At 37.9% G+C, this 8496-nt stretch overlaps 1 protein-coding gene and 1 long non-coding RNA gene across 2 annotated transcripts in view; both read left to right on the forward strand.

Moving 5' to 3' along the window:
* The window catches only part of FAM155A (family with sequence similarity 155 member A), an 805264-nt gene that overhangs the window by 483394 nt on the left and 313374 nt on the right, over positions 1-8496 (forward strand). The gene's annotated exons all lie outside the window — the stretch shown is intronic.
* The window catches only part of LOC109306330, a 17753-nt gene continuing 16331 nt past the window's right edge, over positions 7075-8496 (forward strand). Inside the window, exon 1 of the long non-coding RNA XR_002099944.1 lies at positions 7075-7086. This is a non-coding gene — a long non-coding RNA (uncharacterized LOC109306330). The remainder of the gene's footprint in view (positions 7087-8496) is intronic.

Raw genomic sequence — 8496 nt, forward strand, 5'->3', positions numbered from 1 at the left:
CCTCTGGGTGTGCCCCTGGAGCCAGTTTGCCACCCAGTCAAGCTTGCTAAAGTTGCCCATGAAATCAGTTGCAAGCAAAACTAGTCTCGTAGTTCTTCTGATCATCTACCCTCATCCAACATAAGTTCCTGTCATTGAGGCCTCACTGAAGTTACTCAAACAAGGAAATAAAACTCTATCAGGATTAGTTTCTGCTCATATCCCTTGGGATTTGTTGGGTGACTTCACTGAGAAGAGAGACTGATGATATCACAAGATGTGAGGTTACCCTCATGAGAAAATATTTCCTGTAAAAATATTGTGAAAAAATCCCAATCCTCTAATTTTCATCTTGGAGGAATTAGGGATTCTCTAGGGGAGCAAAGGCTTTGATATTTAGACGGGTTCTTTTAAACAATGAGTTATTAAACTATCCAGAATAATGAAATGCATGCTTATTTAGTTGGCATCTGACATTGAGTTATCGCAAACTTTTGGTGGAAAAAATAATAAAAGGTGACCTAGACTCCCCATATATTTAGCTGAATCACAATTAAATCAGATTCATGATGTGGTCATCCTAAAGTGTGACAAAAGTATAATGTACAAAAATCTCAGAGTAAGCTGAACAGGTGGCTTAAATCTCTTTTTTTGCATTGCCTTGGTCTTTCTGCTGTTCCGTGTATGACTGTTCTACTTGCAGTGTGTTAGAGAAGACTGAAAACTGCTTTGATCCCCAGATGATTTAGGAGGAGAAAGCACCTGAGGAGGTTTAGACATGGTCTGGAAGCTGAACTCTTAGCTCTGTCCAGACTGAAGTATTTTTGTGCACATACACACCTATCAAATGTTTAAGAGCCTTTAGGGTTATGAACTACAGTGTCTAAGAAGAAGTTGAAGTACTTTAAGGATTAGGTGCTGCGTGAGTAGAGGCTTTCAGATTTGAAGTCAGGTGCCTAAGTCCTTTTTTGGATGCAGTCCTTAGCTGAAAAGATGTATTCTCATCAAATAAGCACCTTTGAGGCAAACTCAATTTAATCCATGCTATTTCTCCATTTTATGAAGGATGAGATTGAAGACTTGGTTTTAAACTCTGTAAAGCTGCAGCTCTTTGCATTATGCTGAATTCCTTGAACCTTCCCATATCTCACAAAGCTGCAATCACTATTCTTCTCTGCTGTAACATAACACTTGAGAGAACAGGACCCTGTAGCATAACACTTGAGAGAACAGGACCCTTTCCTGTGATTTGACTAGGCATACCAATTTTTTTTGCTTGAGAGTGGCTTTCTTGTTATCAGTCTTAGTCTTGTAGTAAATGAAAGGCACAAGGAAGTCTCACACAACTCAAACAGTAATGAAAGCATGGTTCATATCAATTTCTGCTCATTTTTCATGGGCAGTAGTATCAGTAAAATTACTACTCCTTATAAACTTTACTTTCCCATCTAATTGATTTGGTTCACCTACTTTTCTTATTTTAGCATGATTTCAGCATTAGCAAGTGTGCAATAATTCAGGGGCACTCACAGATGGAAATTTAATTTTAAGTTTAAATACTAAAAAATTAGCTCCTTGAATTTTTAATTATTCATCACTTTTGAAAAAGGAAGGCAATACCTGCTCATCTCTGTTTAACCACTGGTGTCAGTTTGTCACCCCACACCTTCCCACCCTATTTGTTCTATTGTGTTAGTGGTTTTATCCCTTGTCACTTTTATTAACACTGAAATGCTCTTCCTGAGATAATAGATCAGCCTACTATCTTCTCCTCATTTAAATGCGTTCTCAAGATGCATTAGTGTCTGTCTAATTAATCTATTTCGGGATTTACACTGTCATCTATTTTTATAATATCTGAACACCTTACATGTATAATTGATAGCAACAGATTTGTGATGGTTTCATTCATGTTTTGATGGCTACCAGGTATGAGAACATACAGAAATTCACTGACATATAATTTACAAATTTCTAGTGTATTCTATACTGTAGTTATTCATGCTATGCTGGATATCCCCATAATTTCACCCTACCTTAATCCTTCATACAATGTTCTTACAACCCTGTTGCATTTAAAATTCTCTAAAGATGGATTGTCAATACTTTGGATTGAAACTGTTTCTTGATTTGCATGACAACACACCTAGTTTAATTGTGGCGGTTCAAATAATAATAAAATAACAAAAGATTTAATTTTGATCTTAACTCATTCACTGAAAGTAACACATTCAGCATGGGAAAATAAATGACTCCTTGGGAACATCTACATGAGATGTTGATTGCACAGAAACCTGATACTACTGCACAGTAGCATCAGGTGGCAAAAACTGTGATACAATGCTACTGTGCAGTAGTATCAGGCTGCTGAGCAGTAGCTTCACAAAAAAGGCATTTGCTGAAGCGACTGCACAGTAACTCAAGTTACTGCACATTTATTACTTGTTTATACTTGTATAAATCTGTGATTTTTTTTAACTGAAATGTTACACTGACATAACTAAGCGTGGATTCAGTTATATGAGTATAAAGTCATATAGTGCTATATCTTATTCCCCATCCCAGATGAGGTTGCCCTTGTCTAAAGCAACTTTATTTACAAATAATTGCATCCATGGTACCATATGAATTATACTGACATGTATACCAGTATAATATTATCTATAACCAGATACAGTTTGTGTGTATTTAAGCCACTTGTTACATTTAAAATATATAAATGCATTGTGTTTTGTTGGTAAATTTATTTTTAAACAAGTATTAAATAAATGCACAGTAACCAGTACGCAGTAGAATCTTGTGTATGTGCAGCCCTTTCCTTGGAAATGTTTTGAGCTTCTTTTTCACTAGGCTGAGAGAGGAAGACAAATGTGTCCCATATGTAAATTATGAGAGTATTTTGCCTAGGCACTTGATCAATGTTTTATTTAGGCAGTAAGTTTTTGGTTCTGAGTAGTAGAATCTCCAAATTGAGTTACCTGTATGTTGTTATAATTTTCTTCTCGTGTTTGTTTGGTAGGTAGAGTTTAAAACTAAGTAGACTGCATTTGGGGTAAACAGAAGGAAATAACCTTTCTGATTTTTTGAGGGCCAAACTAAGGCATCATCGATACTTTTTTCATTGATACTTTTTTTTTTTATTCAGCAAATAGAAAGTGAGTGTTTTTTAGTGAGCTTAAATTTTAAAACAGCTACCAAGAGGAACAAACTATGAAGATGAAAAGAGAGAAAACAAAGGGAAAGGCAGGCTAACAATGAAATCAATGGGAAAATAAACTCTGACCTTGATTTCTTTCCCCATCTCTTCTATTGGTACTTGCCTATACACAGTTCCTTTTCTTGCTGAATAGGCAACCTAGCTACTTAGTTAATGTTAATGAGTTTCAATTCCAGTTCAGATGGTGCCTCTAGTCCAGTTTTTTTTTGGGGGGGGTAATATTTTGGCACTGGCACCTTGCAGCCTGAGGCTTTTCTGCTGTGGCTTAGACTGCAGCCGTTCCAAACACTGTATATGAGAGCAGCTGACTCCAGTGCAAACTGCAGCGGAGTTTGTTTCATCACACTAATAGCATGTGTAGATGTGCCTTTGAGTTTTCCTTTTACCTAGAGGCAACTATTTTTTAAAATAGTCCACTTCCTATGTCTAGAATGTCAGTGTTCCTTATATAGCAGCAATTCCTCTCCCACTTAGAAAACCAGTAAATGAAATGTAGTCTTCAGTGCACAGTGGGTTTTGAAGTATTATGTTCATTACTAACCGTCTAAGTTGCTTCATGATGTATTTAAAAAAGCCATTTACACTCCCTGATTCTTAAATGGTAACAATTTGCATCACAGAACTAGGGGTGTTACCTTTTTAATACACAATATTTGTGGCAATGTGAAATGAGTAGTGCTTGGAGCACTACTGGAGTCTATTGATATCAAACTGTCCCACATTAAATAGATGTAAGAAAAGCTCTTCTGAAGACCTAGTGCAATGAGATACTAATGTTTACTTTATATAAAAATATTGTTTCTCCCATTTTCATATGCCTCTGAAATAAACAATAGAAATCTTTGTATTGATTTCAGACAGAAAGTAGAGCCGGGTGGCACCTTAGGGCACCTATACACATGCCAGATGTCTACTCCAGCATGTGCTAATTAGCATGCATCAGAGCAGACTCTATTAATCGAGTCTGCTGGAACATGCTAACTAGCACACTCCAGCATCTTCCACATCATATTTATTCAGTGTTCCCATGCTTCAAAATGCAAAGTTTGCCCAATGAGTTTTAGTTAAAGTACCCTCACCACCAATTTGAAGTGCAGGATGCTGAATTCATGAGACACTGTGGGCACTTTAATTAAAGCTGCTCTCAGAGTTGCTCTAATTAAAGTGTTCCCCCCACCCCTCCACCCTGTAACACATGTCTAGACACCCTTAAAAACTAAGGCTGCACATGGGTTCATTTCAATAGCCTAAAAAATGAACTGCACAGACATTGCTCCAGCCTCATTACTAGACAGCTTCCACGACAAACTTTCCAGGCAGAGGGCACTAGAAGGCTGCTCCCTGGGCCACCTTTGGAGTCCTGCTTCTGGCCGCCAGATGTTTGAATTGCTGTCCTGTTCAGCTGGGTCATGGGGGTGGCAATGGAGCCAGCAAAGCCTCCTGCCTCTTCCTGAACCTGGGGACTGCCCTGTTGGACGGAGAGGCAGGGAATGGTGACTGCTGCTCTCCTTACCTCCCAGTATACAGAAACCCCTGATGCTTTCTCAACACTGGGGTAAGCCTGCTTGGTCTTAGAAGCCTTTTGCCCAGCTCCACGCCTCCTGGTCCCTAGGCAGAAAGTGTATTCAGTCTCCTGGAAAAAAATTCCCTGCAATTTCACTCTAGTTGTTGATGATGAGTTATTCTTCTCCTGGATCAACCATTTGCTCCAGCAGAAAAAAAGCCTAAACAGCTGTACATTTTTGGTTTCTCAGGAAAATGGCAGTTCTCTTGGTAGAAAATGAATTCCTCTACCTGAAGATAATTGATTCAGAGATGCATGAGTTTTCAAAGAGAACTTCCTATTTTGTCAGATGCTTAGTGCCCTTTACATCAGGCTTATTATTTTCATGTATATTTGAATGTATATTTTCTTGTTTCCTTCTCCTAATTACAGGCATTGGCTAGGGATAGGAATTACACACAAACCAGTCTCAATGATTGAAAAATGGTTCAGATCTGTAACACAACACATGTCCAGTGTGCATAAAGTGCTTTCAAAATGGCCACACCTGGTCCAAGATAAACCTGGATGGGTATAGTATCAGACTTAACTGATTTAGGTTAAATCTGTTCATTGAACTCCTGTCCCGGATCCCCTCCAGACTCAAGTTAACTCATTGTCCCCTATCATCCCAGGATGGTTTGCACCTCCCCCACAAACCCACCTTGCAGGGTGGGCAGGCTAACCTCAGCCCAAGCTGTCTGCTCCAGCTGAGCAGGGAGGCATGCGCTAGCACCCCTTGGCTTATGGCATAAGCCATTGCAGGCTTGTGGCTGCATTTCCAGAATTAAATGTGGATAGCTGTTTACTTGTTTCTCAGTTCAATCTACACAGCTTAGACTACCCTGCAAAGATTGAATTGACACAGCTTCAAGCTTTTTGACTGTCTGTACTTAGCCATTATCAACATGTTGGGCTATTTATGAAATAACAAGGGAATTGGCATCCACATATGTACTCTTATTCAGTAGTTTTTTGAAGAAGAAATCTTAATGGTGTTAATCTGTGTTGTATATAATGATAGGTTGAAGAAATACATTTGGTTCATCCAAATGCCTTTTCAAGAATCTCCATTCAGTATTTTTCCAGTGATATTTATTCCATCATCATTTCTTTATCAGTTTTTTGGGGCTTATCATACTATCAGCTTCAACTAAGAAATAAAAATGGTAATGAAGGGGCCTCTAGCCTCATTAAATTGCGCACCAACTGCATGCAAGTAAAATTACAAGGTATGAAATGCTTGGATTTACAAAGTTTTACAATTAAATGATGCATTAGTGTAATAAAAAATAACACTGGAGAAGAAAAGTATTATGTTGTTATGGCAACTGAATATTTAGACTGAAATTTATGTAACCAGAACATGAAGGATTATCTTAAGCAAATATAATAAATATATTTGGAAACATTATATACTGTCACCAGATACTCTTTTGCAATCATTTGTTTCTTGAAGACTTTTCTAATGTTTTGAATTCCCAGTGTCCTTTTCATTAATCTGGTCTAGTACAGTTTTATTGTATCTTTTTGGTATTTGATCAAAAAGACGTTCTGACTTATGCTCCAACAGCTCATGTTCCGCAGGAGCTGTTTTTAGATTTAATTATTTCTGTACTAAAATTTATAGTGTTTTTTCCAACTACATTCTTATTTCTACTACTACTTTTAAATCCATGCTCCTTATTTCTCAGTGGTTTATAGACATACCAACTGTACAATTTTAATTCATTCAACCACACTGTGGTATCTCTGCTCAGCTTGGGTCCATCTACACATGCACTTAGGTTACTGCACAGTAATTTAGATTACTGTGGAGTAACTGAAAATTACTGCACAGTACAGACACACATCTACACGTGTGTGCCTACACTGTGCAGTAACTATGGTGTGCAGTAACTATGGTGACTTATGCCAAGTTGGGCATAAATTTTCTACCTGTATGATGCCTTACTGTGCAGTAACCCTGTTTGTATTAAACTGACTTGGGACTATCTTTGTCCCAAGTCAGCCCACAGACAGTGTTACTGTGCTGTAATGCCTGCATTTGTAGATGCTGGTGTAAAAGCCACTTACTGCACAGTAAATTACTGCACAGTAAATGCACGTGTAGGCATGCCCACTGACAGTAGTTTTCAAACTTTTTTGGCCTGATAGCCCTTTGCCTGCAACATATAGCTGTTCATACCCCGACATCTGACACATTTCTGTATGTTCATTCCTTAGGAAGAGTGATGATACTGACCTCAATGGATGGTAATACCATTAACATACATTAACCAGTCAATCAGAGGCTCCACTGCCATTATTAACATGTAGGCATGTAGCCCTTGGCAAAGTGCCATGTGTTCCTCCTGGGGGTATGTATACCCCAGTTTGAAAACCATTGCCTTACAACATGAATGATCTCAGTAAAGTGAATGGACTATGATAATTAAATGAACTCAATGATGAAGACAATAGTACTGAGCCTTGTTCAAAGAATTATCATGTAAACTCTACCTTCTGATAGTTCATTCTTGAAATTAATTTAGGCTAGAATCCTACATTGTACAGAACTCCTTCAGCAAGCCAATGAATACCTTTTTCTCACACATTTCAGTGGAGTCTAACTAGTGTTGAATATGCCCAGCATTTTGCAGGATCTGCTCTTTGTCATTATCTTAACTAAATTTATAGTTTAATCCAGACAAAATGCATGTTTTTTTCCTTCTTTAGGTTTCAAGTATTGATTTTATTTAGTGGTTTGTTGTTCTTGTTTTTGTTTCTTAAGGGTGGGAGGTTGGTTACTTGGCATATGCTATCTGTAATCTCAAAATTCAATTGCCTAAAATACATAAATATAAAATAATTTCAGTAGTCATTGAGTCACAAGAAAATTACAAGTCTAAGTGATTTAACAACTTTCTAAGAGAAATAGATGAGAGTTAATTCTTTGTCATTTCAATTTATATTTTTAGAGATATCATTTTTTAAACTGAAAATGTTCCAAAAAAATCTGGCCCCTGATGCACATCACTCTGCGCTACTGTTTTTCCAGGAAGGTTATTTTTGTCAGTTTCTCATTTTCAGCTTCAGTGGTGTTCCCATTTCTCTATTAACTAACTTTTCCCCAGGTTTCAAAACAAACAAACAAACAAAAAGTAGGAAAAAAACACTTGCAACAGAAACTAGGTATAGTTTGTAATGCACATCAGATTTTCCTTTGGGGAAAAATACTCTTAATCACAATAATCCCTGCCTCCACCCCCTCCTTCTTTTGTCCCTTCCCCCACCAATCTTTCCCTTCAATAACAGCAGCAAATGCACTATATACTCTGTTGCCTCTGGATTTAGGATCCAGATACCTTGTGGTTGATCTGAGGGAGACCAACCGTTAGACCAACCATGACCTTTCCATTCAATAATAGGCAAATTTATTGATACACAGTGATAACAGAAAAGAAACAATACAAACAATTAAGCAGTTCTATATATCTACCAAATCCTAGGGCTGTCATCAGAGTCAAAGAACATCTGGCCAGGATGCCACTCTCAGGCTGTCTCTTAGGTGTATATACTCCCTTTGTTCCCAGGCTGTTTTTGTAGACTATGTGTCCTTGTTATGTTAGACAACCTGTCTGCCTTGAAGGCTGTGATCTTGTGTTATGCAGGGGTGGGCAATTATTTTGGGCGGAGGGCTGCTTACTGAGTTTTGGCAAGTCATCGAGGTCTGTATGACAGGCAGCCAAGGGCTGACAAATATTAATTTTCTAAA

This window comes from Crocodylus porosus, unplaced genomic scaffold (genome assembly GCF_001723895.1).
Source record: "Crocodylus porosus isolate Cpor-Errol unplaced genomic scaffold, CroPor_comp1, whole genome shotgun sequence".
Taxonomy (NCBI): Eukaryota; Metazoa; Chordata; order Crocodylia; family Crocodylidae; genus Crocodylus; species Crocodylus porosus.